The sequence below is a fragment of the Mus caroli genome, unplaced genomic scaffold (assembly GCF_978045245.1).
Source record: "Mus caroli unplaced genomic scaffold, Mus_caroli_1 scaffold_2, whole genome shotgun sequence".
NCBI classification, from domain to species: domain Eukaryota; kingdom Metazoa; phylum Chordata; class Mammalia; order Rodentia; family Muridae; genus Mus; species Mus caroli.
Genome location: NW_028227257.1, coordinates 134,097,837 through 134,111,851, shown reverse-complemented (window position 1 = coordinate 134,111,851; position 14,015 = coordinate 134,097,837).

Sequence of the window (14,015 nt, the reverse complement as noted above, 5' to 3'; positions counted from 1 at the left end):
AAATTTAAATAGTATCTGTCTACCAATCCAGCCCTACACAGGATTCTAGAAGGAAAACTCCAACACAGGGACGGTACCTATACCAAAGAAAAGATAAGATATTAAGCATCTCACAACAAAGCACAAAGGAGAGAATCACAAGCACATAAAGTCACCTACAAAAACAAACTTACTAGGAACCAACAGTCATCTGCCTTTAGTATCTCTTAATATTAATGGAATCAACTCATCTATAAAAAGGCATAAGCTAACAGAATGGATACATAGACAAGATCCAGAATTTTGCTGCATACAAGAAACACATTTCAATAACAAAGACAGACACAATGTCAGAGTAAAAAGATGGCAAAAGGTCTACCAAGCAAATGATCCCAGGAAACAAGCTGGATTTACCATCCTAATATCTAATAAAATAGACTTTCAACCAAAAATTATCAAGTGTGATGGGGAAGGACATTTCACATTAGTCAAAGGGAAAATCCACAAAGAGAAACTTTCAATTCTGAAGAACTATGCCCCAAATGCAAGGGTAGCCACATCATAAAGGAAACTTTACCAGAGCTCAAAACACACATTGAACCCCACACAATAATAGTGGGAGATTTCAACTTCCCTCTCTCACCAATGGACAGGTCATTGAAACAGAAACTAAACAGAGACACAGTGAAGCTAATAAATGTTATTAACCAAAAGGTTTAATATATATCTACAGAATATTTCACCCTAAAACAAAAGAACACACCTTATTCTCAACACCTCATGGTACCTTCTCCAAAATCGATCATGTACTTGGTCACAAAACAACCCTCAATAGATACAAGATGATTGAAATAATTCCATGCATCATCCTATCAGATCACCATGGCCTAAGTCTGGTCTTCAATAACAGCAAAAACAAGAGAAAGTCCAAATACAAGTGGAAACTGAACAAGTCACTACTCAATGATAACATGGTCAGGGAAGAAATAAAGAAAGAAATGGAAGATTTCATAGAATTTATTAAAAATACTGATATGTCATACCCTAACTTATGGGACACAATGAAAGCAGTGCTATGAGGAAATTTCATAGCACTAAGGTCCCTGGTAAAGAAACTGGAGAAATCCTATAATAGCAACATAACACCACATCAGAGAGCTCTAGAACAAAAAGAAGCAAACTCACCCAAGAGGAGTAGATGGTAGAAAGTAGTCAAACTCAGGGTGGAAATCAACCAAATAGAAACAAAGAGAACAATACAAAGAATCAATGCAACCAAAAGCTGGTTCTTTGAAAAAATCCACAAGATAGATAAACACCTAGCCAAACTAATTAAAGGGCTCAGAGATAGTATCCAAATAAACAAAACCAGAAATGAAAAGGGAGACAAAACAACAGAATCAAAGGAAATTCAGAGAAATCATCAAATTCTACAATAAAAGCACCCCAACCCCCCCATAAAAACAAAAAACAAAACCAAAAAAACCCATAAAATAAAAAAACAAAAAACAAAAACAAAAAACAAACCCCAAATCCCAAACTGGAAAATCCAGACTTATTAAGATTGCATAAGGAAATAGAAGTCATTAAAAACCTCCAACAAAAAACAGCCCAGGGCCAGATGGATTTAGTGCAGATTTCTACCAGATCTTCAAAGAAGACCTGATACCAATATTCCTTAAACTATTCTGTAAAACAGAAACAGAAGAAACACTATCCAATTCACTCTATGAAGCCACAGTTACTCTGATACCTAAACCACAGAGAGACCCAACAAAGAAAGAGAACTTCAGACCAATCTTGCTTATGAATATCAATGCAAAAATACTCAATAAAATTCTTGCAAACTGAATCCAAGAATGCATCGAAACCATCATTCACCATGATCAAATAGGCTTCATCCCAGGGATACAAGGCTGGTTCAATATATAAAAATCCATTAGCATAATCTACTATGTAAACAAACTCAAAGAAAAAAAAAATCACATAATCATCTCCTTAGATGCAGAACAAGTATTTGACAAATACAACACCCACTCATGTTAAAAGCATTAAAGAGTACAGGATCAAATTCAAGAATTAGAATTCAAGAATTCAAGGCATGTATCTAAACATAATAAAAGCAATTTACTGCAAACCAGCAGCCAATATTAAATCAAATGGAGATATACTTGAAGTAATCCCACTGAAATCGTGGAAAAGACAAGGATGCCAACTCTCCTCTTGTCTATTCAACATAGTACTCGAATTGCTAGCTAGAACAGTAAGAAAGCAAAAAGGGATCAACAGGATACAAGTTGGTAAAGAAGAAATACAGGTATCACAATTTGCAGACAATATGATGGTATACATAATCGAGCCTAAAAATTCTACCAGAGAACTTCTACAGCTGATAAACAACTTCGGCAAAGCGGCTGGATCTAAAATTAACTCAAAAAAACCCAGTAGCCTGCCTTTATACAAATGATAAACAGGCTAAGAAAGAAATTAGGGAAACAACACCCTTTACAATAGCCACAAATAATATAAAATATCTTGGTGTAACTCTAACCAAAAAAAGTTAAAGACCTGTATGACAATAACTTCAAGTCTCTCAAGAAAGAAATCAAAGAAGATCTCAGAAAATGGGCAGATCTCCCATGCTCATGGATTGGCAGAATTAACATAGTAAAAATGGCCATTATACCAAAAGGAATCTACAGAGTCAATATAATCCCCATCAAAATCCCAACACAATTCTTCAAAGACCTGGAAAAAGCAATTCTCAAATTCATCTGGAAAGGCAAAAAACTCCGAGTAGTGAAAACAATTCTTAATCATAAAAGAATGGCTGAGGGAATTACCATCCATGACCTCAAACTTTGCTCTTTAGAGCAATAGTAATTAAAAACTGCATGTTATTGGTACAGAGACAGATGCATTGATTAATGGAATAGAATTGAAGACCCAGAAATAAAACCACACACTTATGGACACTTGATCTTTGACAAAAAACAAAACAAAACAAAACAAAACAAAACAAAACAAAACAAAACAAAACAAAACAAAACAAAACCACACAAATATAAAATAGAAAAAAAAAGCATCTTCAATAGATGATGCTGGTCTAACTGGCTGTCTGAATGTAGAAAATGAAAATAGACCCATATTTGTCACCTTGCAAAAGCTCAAATCCAAGTGGATCAAGGACCTCAACATAAAGCCAGATACACTGAATCTAGTAGAAGAGGAAGTGGTAAAGAGACTGAACTCATTGGTACAGGAGGAAATTTCCTAAACAGAACTCCAATAGCTCATGCTCTAAGATCAAGAATTTATAAATGGGACCTCATAAAACTGGAAAGCTTCTGTAAGGCAAAAGTCATAGTCAATAAGAGAAATCGGTACCTACAGATTGGGAAAATATCTTTACTAACCTCATAATGGATAGAGGGCTAAGATCCAAAATACATAAAGAATCCAAGAAGCTAACCACCAAAAAAAACAAAAACAAAAACAAAAACAAAACAACCTAATTAAAAACTGGAATATACAACTAACCCAAGGATTCATAATGCATGAAGCTGAGAAGCACCTAAAGAAATATTCAAAGTCCTTAGTGATTAAAAAAGTACAAATCAAATCTACCCTGAGATTCCACCAATCAGAATGGCTAAGATCCAAACCACAGTTGACAAAACATGTGGAGAAAGAGGAACACTCTTCCATTGCTGGTAGGATTACAAACTGGTACAACCACTCTATAAATCAATCTTGACATGGAAAATTGGAAATAGATCTACCTGAAGACCTAGCAATACTACTCTTAGGAATATACTCAAAAGATGCCCCACCATGCCAAAGAAGCACATGTTCCACTCTGTTCATATCAGCCTTGTTTGTGATAGCCAGAAGCTGGAAGCAACCCAGATGTTCCATGACAGAAGAATGGGTAGAAAAAATAGGATTCATTTACACAATGGAGTATTACACAGCTAATAAGAATGGGGGCATCTTCAGTTTTGTAGCCAATTGGTTGGAACTAGAAAATATCATTCTGAGTGAGGTATCTCAAAAACAAAAGGACATGCATGGTATGTAGTCACAAACAAGTGAATATTACTCCCCCCCCCCCCCAAAATGTACAGAATATCCAAGATAGAGTTCACAGAACTCAAAATGTTCAACAACCTGAAGGGCCTAAGTGGGGATGCCTTAGTCCACTTGGGAGAGAGAAGAAAGAAATTACAAGTGGGGCAGGAGGGTGGTACCTGGGAGGGAAAGTGGACAGGGGAAAGAGATTAACCTGATCTGGATTTGGGTAAGGGAAAAGGAATGAAGCCCTGAGGGCAAGCAGAAAAAATGGAAACAGGCAACCTCTGGAGGTGGGAGTTTGGTCCCTCCAGAAGGCAGAGACCTGAAAGATGAGAGACTTTCAGGACTCAAAGAGAGGGACCTAAGATGAAATGCCAGAAAGCTGGGAGAGGGAACTCATAGTGCCCACCTCCAGCAGGAAGACAGTGCATTAAGTGAGGCAGGGGGTTGCCATCCCATAGTCAAAACTCTGACCCAGAATTGTGCCTGTCTGAAAGAACTCTAGGGATGGAAATGGAGAGAATCTTGAGTAAAAGAAGGTCCAGTGACAGGCCCAAAATGGGATTCAGCTCAAGGGGAGGTCCCAAGGCCTGACACTTCAACTGAGGATATGGAACACTCACAAAATGGACATATCATGACCTCACACCAGGAGACCCAACAAGCAGCTGAAAGAGTCTGATGCAGATATTTGCACCCAAGCAATGACAGAAGCTGCTGACCCCTGTGGTTGAATTATGGAAAAGCTGGAAGAAGCTGAGGAGGGGGGCTACCCTGTAGGAGGACCAGCATTCTCAATTAACCTGGACCCCTGAAATCTTTCAGATACTGGACCACCAACCAGGCAACATATACCAGCTGATATGAGGCCCCCAACACATATACAATAGAGAACTGCAAATTCTGGGTTCAGGCAGAGAAGATGCACATAACCCTCAAGAGTTATGTGGGGGCCCTAGGGAATTTAGAGGTTTGGTTGTGTGGGTGGTGGGGGTTTGCTTATGGAGACTGGGGGGGGGTAGGGATTAGGTATTGGATGTGTAGCATTCAGAGAGTGGACTGGGATAGAGGGATAAAATCTGGAGTGAAATAAATAAATAAATAAATAAATGACAGAAAAAAATGTATCTAACACCCCTGAAGAAAAAGGTAGTGGGGACCATCTGATACTTTCAGGGAAGATCTACTCCATTGGGTAAACTGGAGTTACAGGTTGCTATGAGCTATCTGACCTAGGTTCTGGAGAAATCTATCCATAGAAATTGGGGTAAATATCAAATATCTACAAAACATTCTATCTAAACACTTAATAGTAAGTCCATTTCTCAGCATCCAAAGTGATTTCTTAAAACAATTGATGACATATATATCACATAACAATTCTCAAAGAACATAGGAATTTTTATTTTTATTTATTTATTTATTTATTTATTTATTTATTTATTTATTTGGTTTTTCGAGACAGGGTTTCGCTGTATAGCCCTGGCTGTCCTGGAACTCACTTTGTAGACCAGGCTGGCCTCGAACTCAGAAATCCGCCTGCCTCTGCCTCCCGAGTGCTGGGATTAAAGGCGTGCGCCACCACGCCCAGCTTACTTTTTTTTTTTTTTTTTTTTAGGAATTTTTAAATAACATTCTATATCCTCTTTGATCTTGATAGTGTCAGGCTATTGGTAAACAGCAATCAAAACTACAGAAATTATATATACTCAGAGAGTAAACAAAAGCTGTTAAATAATATTTAAAAAATATTTAAAAAGTTGTTAAATAATATTTGGGTCAATGGAAAAAATCAAGAGAGAAATGACAAGGAAATGACAAGGAAAAACATAAGAAGAATCAAGGCGATAAATGAAAATTCAAGTCCTTGCAAAGAGAATGAAGACCTAAAATAATAAAATCAGAAACAAGCAAATCCAGGATATTACAAAAAAATTAATGAAATATGAAAATCATAGAAATGTATCTTAATAACCTCTATTCTATGAAATAAGAGATTTTAAAAGAAATAAATGAATTCTGAGATATATTTAACATTCTAAAATTAAACCAAGGTCAAATAAATAATCTTGACAGCTCTAGAACTACAATAAGAATAATACAATAATAAAGTATTTCCCAATTAAAAAAAAAAAGCCCAGAATCAGATAGATTTACTGAAGAATTCTCCAAAACTATAAAAAGTAGTTTCATCAACATTACTGAAATGATTTCATGAAATATAAAATGAAGTCTCCCAAACTATTTTCATTAAACCAGTTTCACCTTGATACCAAAATAAAATAAAGATGAAACAAAAGAAGAATGAAATTACACCCTGATCTTCCTATTGAACACAGATGAAAAACTCTCAACAAAATAGTGGACAAATGAATGAAGTGAAACTTAGATAAAAAGATTAATCATGACAATATTGGTTTTATTCCAGAAACTCTGGGGTGGTTCTACATACATAAATCAAGAGCATAAATAAAAACAATTTGAGAAGCCACATGATCATCTCATCAACTGAAAACAAGTCTTTGACAAAATCAAACATCCCTTCATGTTAATTGTCATGGAGAAATTAGAGATAGAGGGCATAACATAATAAAGTCTGCACAGACAAGCTGACATCATGCTGACTGGAGAAAATCTCATAACTTCAATTCAAATCAAAGTTCTAAGCAAAAGTGTTCACAAAAGTGTCCTTATTTGATATAATATTTGAAGATAACTAAAACAATATCGAAGAGGAGGTGCATAAAAGACATCTAAATGCAAGAGAATAAATCAAACAATCTCTATTTGAGATTCTATGATCACACGAAAGACTTTCAATATGTCACAAAAGAATAAATATTCTTAGAGGTGATAAGAATAAATATTCTTAGAGGTTGATATTTTCAACAGTGACGGGATCCAATAAAAATAAAAAATAAAAATAGTAACAGCAGTTTGAAAGGCTTTTAGAGAAAACAATATCATATATGATGGCCACCGAAATGTATCTTGAAATAATCAAAACCAAGAAAATAAAAGACCTCTATATAAAAAACTTACTACACAAGAAATTGTAAATTAGAATTAATATTGTGAACGCAACTATCTTACACAATCAACATAAACCCAAGTGAAATTCCAATACCATTCTTCAATGATAATAGGAAACAAGTTCAAAAATGTATATGGGGTCACACACACAAAAAAAAAACAAAGATAGCAAAGCAATCTTAAGCAAAAATGAATAGTAAGAGAAGGATCACTCCACCTGGTATCACATTATGCTACAAAAGAGTAGTGGTAAAACATATCTTGCTCATGACAGAACATCCACATTGATCAGTGGAAAAAACTTGATGTTTCAGATGTAAATTCATGAAACTACAGTTAATTGAATTTTGAAAAGGAAAGCAAAAGTATATATTAAAAAATAGGCAACTACTTTAACTAATAGTGCTGAGAAAATTAGGTTCATGAAACACCAGGGGGGAAAAAATGTATATAACCTACAAGACAGAAAGGAAATCTTAAAAAAAAAAATCTTTAAAATTCTGACTTTTGCCCAAGACAAGGCTATTTTAAACAGGAACAGCTCAGAGCAGCTATGATCACCTAACTAAGACTTCCCAAGAATTTAGTCAGCCAAACTTCTGGCATAAATAGGGTAGACTATTACAACCCTATATTGAGATACCATTTGCAGTGAATAATTACTAGTAGCAACAGAAACATTATTTACTGAAAATATGACAATTGGCAAATTTCCTTGACAGAATGGATAGTGCACATGCATGTATCTACAACCAACAGTAACTGAATTTATTGCATTATAAAATCTATAGGAAAATGAATGCTGCTAGAAACAACTGTCTGAAGTCAAGCACCTCAGACCAAAATTTATAAACATCACAAATTTCTGCTCATTTTTGGATAATTGCTTTGAATCTTCAGATATGTGTGCCATCATGAATTTTTTTCTTTTTTTTAATTGGATGCTTTCTTTATTTATGTTTTAAATGTTATCGCATTTCCTGGTTTCCCCTCCAAAAAACCTCTTATCCTATCTCCTCTCACCCAGCTCAAAACCCACCCACTTCCATTCCTAGTCCTGGCATTCCCCTACACTGGGGCATTGAGCCTTCCTGAACCAAGGGCCTCTCCTCCCACTGATGACCAACAAAGCCATCCTATGCTACATATGCAGCTGGAGCCCTGAGTCCCTCCGTGTGTACTCTTTGTTTGGTTGTTTAGTCCCTGGATGCTGGGGGGGGGGTACTGGTTCGTTCATATTGTTGTTCTCCCTATGGGGCTGCAAACCCCTTCAGCTCTTTGGGCCCTTTCTCTAACTCTTCCATTGAGGACACTGTGCTCAGTCCAATGGTGACTGAGAGCATCCACCTCTATATTTGTCAGGCACTGGCAAAGCCTCTCAGGAGACAGCTATATCAAGCACTTGTTGGCATCCACAATAGTGTCTGGGTTTGGCAACTCTATATGGGATGGATCTGGGGATCCATCAACTGGAGCCCTGAGTCCCAGGTGGGGCAGTCTCTGAATGACCTTTTTTTTAGTCTCTGCTCCATAGTTTGTCTCTGTCTTTCCTCCCATGAGTATTTTGCTCCCCTTTCTAAGAAGGACAGAAGTATCCACACTTTGGTTTTCCTTCTTTTTGAGTGTCGCGTCCCACTCGACCAGCAAGAAAGATGCAACCACTGGTTCTTCTTAAAGCACTTTACTCAGGCAGCTTCTCTCTTCAAATCCCCCAGCCTCTCTGGTTACAAGTGTTTTCCTCCACTCCAGCCACAGCCACGCCCCCACCAATCACCACAGTTCACATCACCTCACCAGGCAGGCTTGCTCAGCCAATCAGGGATTAAGGGCTGGCCATCCACCAAACATGGGCTTGTTTACTATCTGGAGCAGATTTTCATCAGGCTGACCTGTTTACAGCCTGGAATGGCTTCCCACAATTCCCCCTTTTATATTTAGTGATGCCCTGCTTCCACTGCGGCAAAAGCTTGCACCACCATGGTGGCAGTGTGGACATACACCATACACACAACATGCATGCCAAAACAAGGACCACAGTGAGGGCACCTATCCCAGTCTATTATTTCCCGATGCAAAGCCAGGATCCACTCAGGTAGAATTCACAGTGACAATCGCAGAGCGAAGCTCATTCATATTGCCATCAAATTTTACAGTCCAATTTCTTAACACTGACCATATTCCCCATCTGGGTTCCGCACCCATCAGGGGCAGACACATGGTCATCACCAGCAAGATCAGCTTCTTCATTTTGATAGCATCGCACTAGCTGCTCTGGAACCCACACTGGCTCTGTGTGATTCTGTGGAAACATGCAAACAGACCCTCTCCCCCAGGCTAACACGGGATCTGGACCATTCCATGATCCTGTAAGCACATCCTTCCATTTAGCATACCCCAGTTTACTAGGGCTGGTATTAGCATGTCGTTCAGCAGCAGAACGACCTTCCTTATCCAATTGCAAAAAATTTAAGGTAAAAAGAGCTAATGAAATTCTTATCTTTGGGGTATGGCCATAGCCTATTCCCCCTTTTTGTTTTATTAATAATTCTTTTAAGGTTCTATGTGCTCATTCAATGATTCCTTGGCCTTGAGGATTATATGGCAGGCTGTGTTTAACTTGTACTTCCATCTGTTGACAAAAAGACACCAGGGTTTTGGCAATATATGCAGGGCCATTGTCTTTTTTAAGTTGTTGGGGCTTACCCCAAGCTGCCCAGGCCTCCAAACAATGCTGTATAACATGGGAGGCCTTCTCCCCTGTCATGGGAGATGCATAAACTATTCCTGAACATGTGTCAATGGATACATGAACGTATTTCTGTTTGCCAAATTCTGAAAAATGTGTCACATCCATCTGCCACACCTGTAGAAGGAGCAATCCTCTAGGATTCACTCCATAAGAAGGTGGGTGTTGAAACTCTAGGCAACGTCCACAGGTAGTAACTACATCCAGAGCTTGTGCTCTAGAGATTCCAATTTTTCTCTGCAAAGTTCTAGTATTAACATGAAATTTAGAATGAAATTGTGAGGCTAACTCTATAGGGGATGCTAAAAATATGAACTCCATATGAGTACAATTATCCACAATATCATTTCCCCTACTTAAGGGTCCTGGAAGCCCACTATGGGCACGGATATGTCCAATATATAATGGTTGGTGTCTTTCCCACAGAAACTTCTGTAATTGTAAGGCTTGGATGGTACTACAAGCTTTTATTTGGCCTGCCACTTCTAGGGATAAAACTAAATTAACTACATATTGTGAATCTGAAATTAGATTAAAAGGAAAATCACAATCCTTGATGACCTCAATAACTATTTGTGATTCCACCATCTGCGGAGTACAGGGATAATACTGCCTGACCACAGGATCTTTCCCCTCTACCATATATACTCCACATCCGGTTTTTGATCTTTCCCCTCTACCATATATGCTCCACATCCGATTTTTGATCCATCAGTAAACACGTTAACTGCATCCTTAATGGGTGTTTTCCTCACTACTTGAGGAAAAATTACTGGATGTTCCTTAAAAAACGTCATTAACGGATGTTTGGAATAATGATTATCAAATGGGCCCTCATTAATACAGGCTAAAATAGCCCACTCGTCAATATTTGCTGTTAGGACCTTTTGCTGATACCCATCATAAGGGATTACAATAGAGCTGGGTTTTATACCAAAAAAATTGTAAACAATGCTGAATTCCCAACAAGGCTAAAGAAGCAACTGTTGTAGGGTAATGATCTAATGTCCTCCCAGCAGATATTTTGGAATGGATCCATAACAATGGACCTTCTTGCCACAATAATCCTGTGGGTTGCATCTCAGTAGGTAATATTATCAAAATGATGGGTAACCCTTCTCTACAAAGCTGAAGCTGAGCTTTAATCAATTCTTCTTCCACTAGGGTAAGGGCCTTTCTAGCCTCAGATGTTAATTCCCTTTTGGAACTTAACTCTGAGTCTCCTTCTAAAATTTGAAACAAAGTATGCAAGGCATCAATCCTCAATTGTATCTTTTGAGGCCAAATGGCCATAGGGGTGATCCTTGCTCTTAAACAGGATACTATTTTTAATAAATCCCTTCCCCATAAGGTAATGGGCAGCTCAAGCACATATGGCTTAAACATCCCATCATGCCCTTCTTTATCTTTCTTTAATCTTGTAAAATCAGGATACAAGGAGCTTCTTCCTAACTCCCGTGCTAGCTCTTTATATCCTCCTCTGATCTACTTTCAGAGCTCGATGAGCTCTCCTTTTCGGACTTTAATGATCTCTCTTCCTTCAATTGTTCTAGTGCTTGCTTGCCTGTTTCCACTGCTTGACAGAAGTGCTCATCTTCTAAACAGCTAATCACTAGTTTCCACACTGCTCTAGTACCTTCTTTAAGGACATCCTGCTCCCAGGAGAAATCTAGGTCTCTTCCCAACCTACTCCAGCTAGCAGGAGTCAAATGGCCTGACATGGCAAACCAAGGAGCATCCTTGTCACACTCCTTGAGGAAGGCTTGAATGGTATGCTTTTTGAGTTTTGCACCCTTCACTCTTAGCAGCTCATCGAGCGCTGAAAATATTGGGTGTGACTGTGACGACCCCATACCTAGTCATTCACGCCCTCAGAAAAATTACTCAAATGGCTAGAAAAAAAAAAGTAACCCATAGTCTGTCCCTATTACCCTCTTACTTTCACTACCCTCTTACTTTCACTTTCTTGTCTCCAGAGCCCGAGAGCCTTATTTGTCTCTTTACTGAGAGCCTTACTGTCTCTTTACCGAGAGCTTAATCCCAATCCCGGGGTACTGAGTTACTTACCGTACTCATCCTGTAGACAGACCCTGACTGCAGAAAGTTCTGAACCTCTTTGGTGGGGGAATCAGGTCTCGGGTTTCTTCGGCACCACTTGTCGTGTCCCACTTGACCAGCAAGAAAGACACAACCACTGGTTCTTCTTAAAGCAGTTTACTCAGGCAGCTTCTCTCTTCAAATCCCCCAGCCTCTCTGGTTACAAGTGTTTTTCTCCACTCCAGCCACAACCACACCCCCACCAATCACCACAGGTCACATCACCTCACCAGGCAGGCTTGTTCAGCCAATCAGGGATTAAGGGCGGGCCATCCACCAAACATGGGCTTGTTTACTACCTGGAGCAGATTTTCATCAGGCTGACCTGTTTACAGCCTGGAATGGCTCCCCACACTTGAGTTTCATGTGGTCTGTGAATTGTATCTATCACAAAGAACACACATGGCATGCACACACTTATAAGTGGATATTAGCCCAGAATCTCTGAATACTCAAGATAAAATTCACAGACAACCTTGAAAATTTATAGAGAAAAGGAATTAGTAAGGGACCATGGGGGATTTACAAGTTAGATGATCAAGAATTCCAGGGTAAATGTGGCTAAAGGGAGGAGCAATGGAACAAGAAATTTGAAATGGAGTGAATTGTGTAGGGCAGGATAGAGAGCACAATACTCTCAGGAAGAGCTAACATAAACTTCCTTTTGAAAAATATATGGAAACCAATACTGCCCTGTAGAATTTATGATATATGTATATAAAAATAAAGTTTAAATGTATTAACCTGAAAATGGAAACATGATACCCCAACAGATATCTAAGATTGACAAAATTCCAGTGAGAGTGATGAGCAACCTCTCTTGGTGTTGTTGGCAAATCTCATGTTTATTAATCTAAATCACACAATTTTTTTCTTCTCATACTAAGAAGCTACATACATACACAAACACAAACACAAACACACACACACAGAGAAAGAGAGAGAGAGAGAGAGAGAGAGAGAGAGAGAGAGAGAGAGAGAGAGAGAGGGAGGGAGGGAGGAGGGAGGGAGGTATATATCATGCTGAAAGGGAAGGGAAAATGATATATTATAATCTTTAAAAATAAGTAATTTTTTAAAGGGAAAATGAGAAAAAAAGTTTCAAATACAAGGGGCAAAATATTTCCACAGATTTTTTAAAAAGGAGAAAATGTCTGTAATTTCTGTAAACACATTTTTCTCCTTCCCCTTCCTATGGTTTTCCAGCCTTGTGTTGATCAGAAGTTGGCCAGGGACAAAACAAACTGCCCCTGCTGATGGTAGACAGGGCCCAACCACCCCATGGGGGGAGACAAGCAAGAGTGATTTATCTCCCCTGAGATACTAAAGTAGATGTTGGGCGTCCGTCCTTGAAGTCTGTTAAAATCACTCTGCATGGTTGTAATACATTCTTTAAATTAATAATGTAAACACTTTCTGAATTTCATTTCCTGTAAACAAGCAAGAACTACAGCTATGGGACATTCCACACAATAATTGTCAGATGTTGGATTCTTTTTGCTGCTTTGGCTCCTCTGAGCAAAAAGACTGTCAGTCAAATGGGCAGTCAAACTACCCTTATGCCAACACTGGGGATTTTGTATACTCCATAGATGCCTTGACAAAAATTACACAAAGACAATTGCTCAGTGCTCCAGCTCCTGAAGGTACAGCCTCAGCCAGGACTGTTTTGATGAGTTTGTATTAAAACATTACTATTTTTATCAAAAGCTTCAATGAACTCTAAATAAGCCTGAAAGGATTTATACCTGGATCACAGTAAGGAACTTGTCTAGGTGGGCCTAGAAGAACTGCTGCAATTGAGGTACAAGAGAAAATATTGAGATGGGCGCAAATACACACTTTCATTTCCTGTGAGGCTAGCTGTGATTTGGGCAAGCGTGCCTCTCAGTCTACTGAAGCTGGCTGATGGTGAAAAGGATGCAAGGTTATAAAATCCAGACAGGTTCTGCCTGCCTTTCTGTGTCTGAAGATCAGACCCTTTAATCCTCATCTGAGAAGTATCTATTTACAGTTGATAGTGCTAAAAGAGACTCATAACTGGCCAAAGTGCAGAGAATCTGAGACTACCAAATGCTCATCCCTA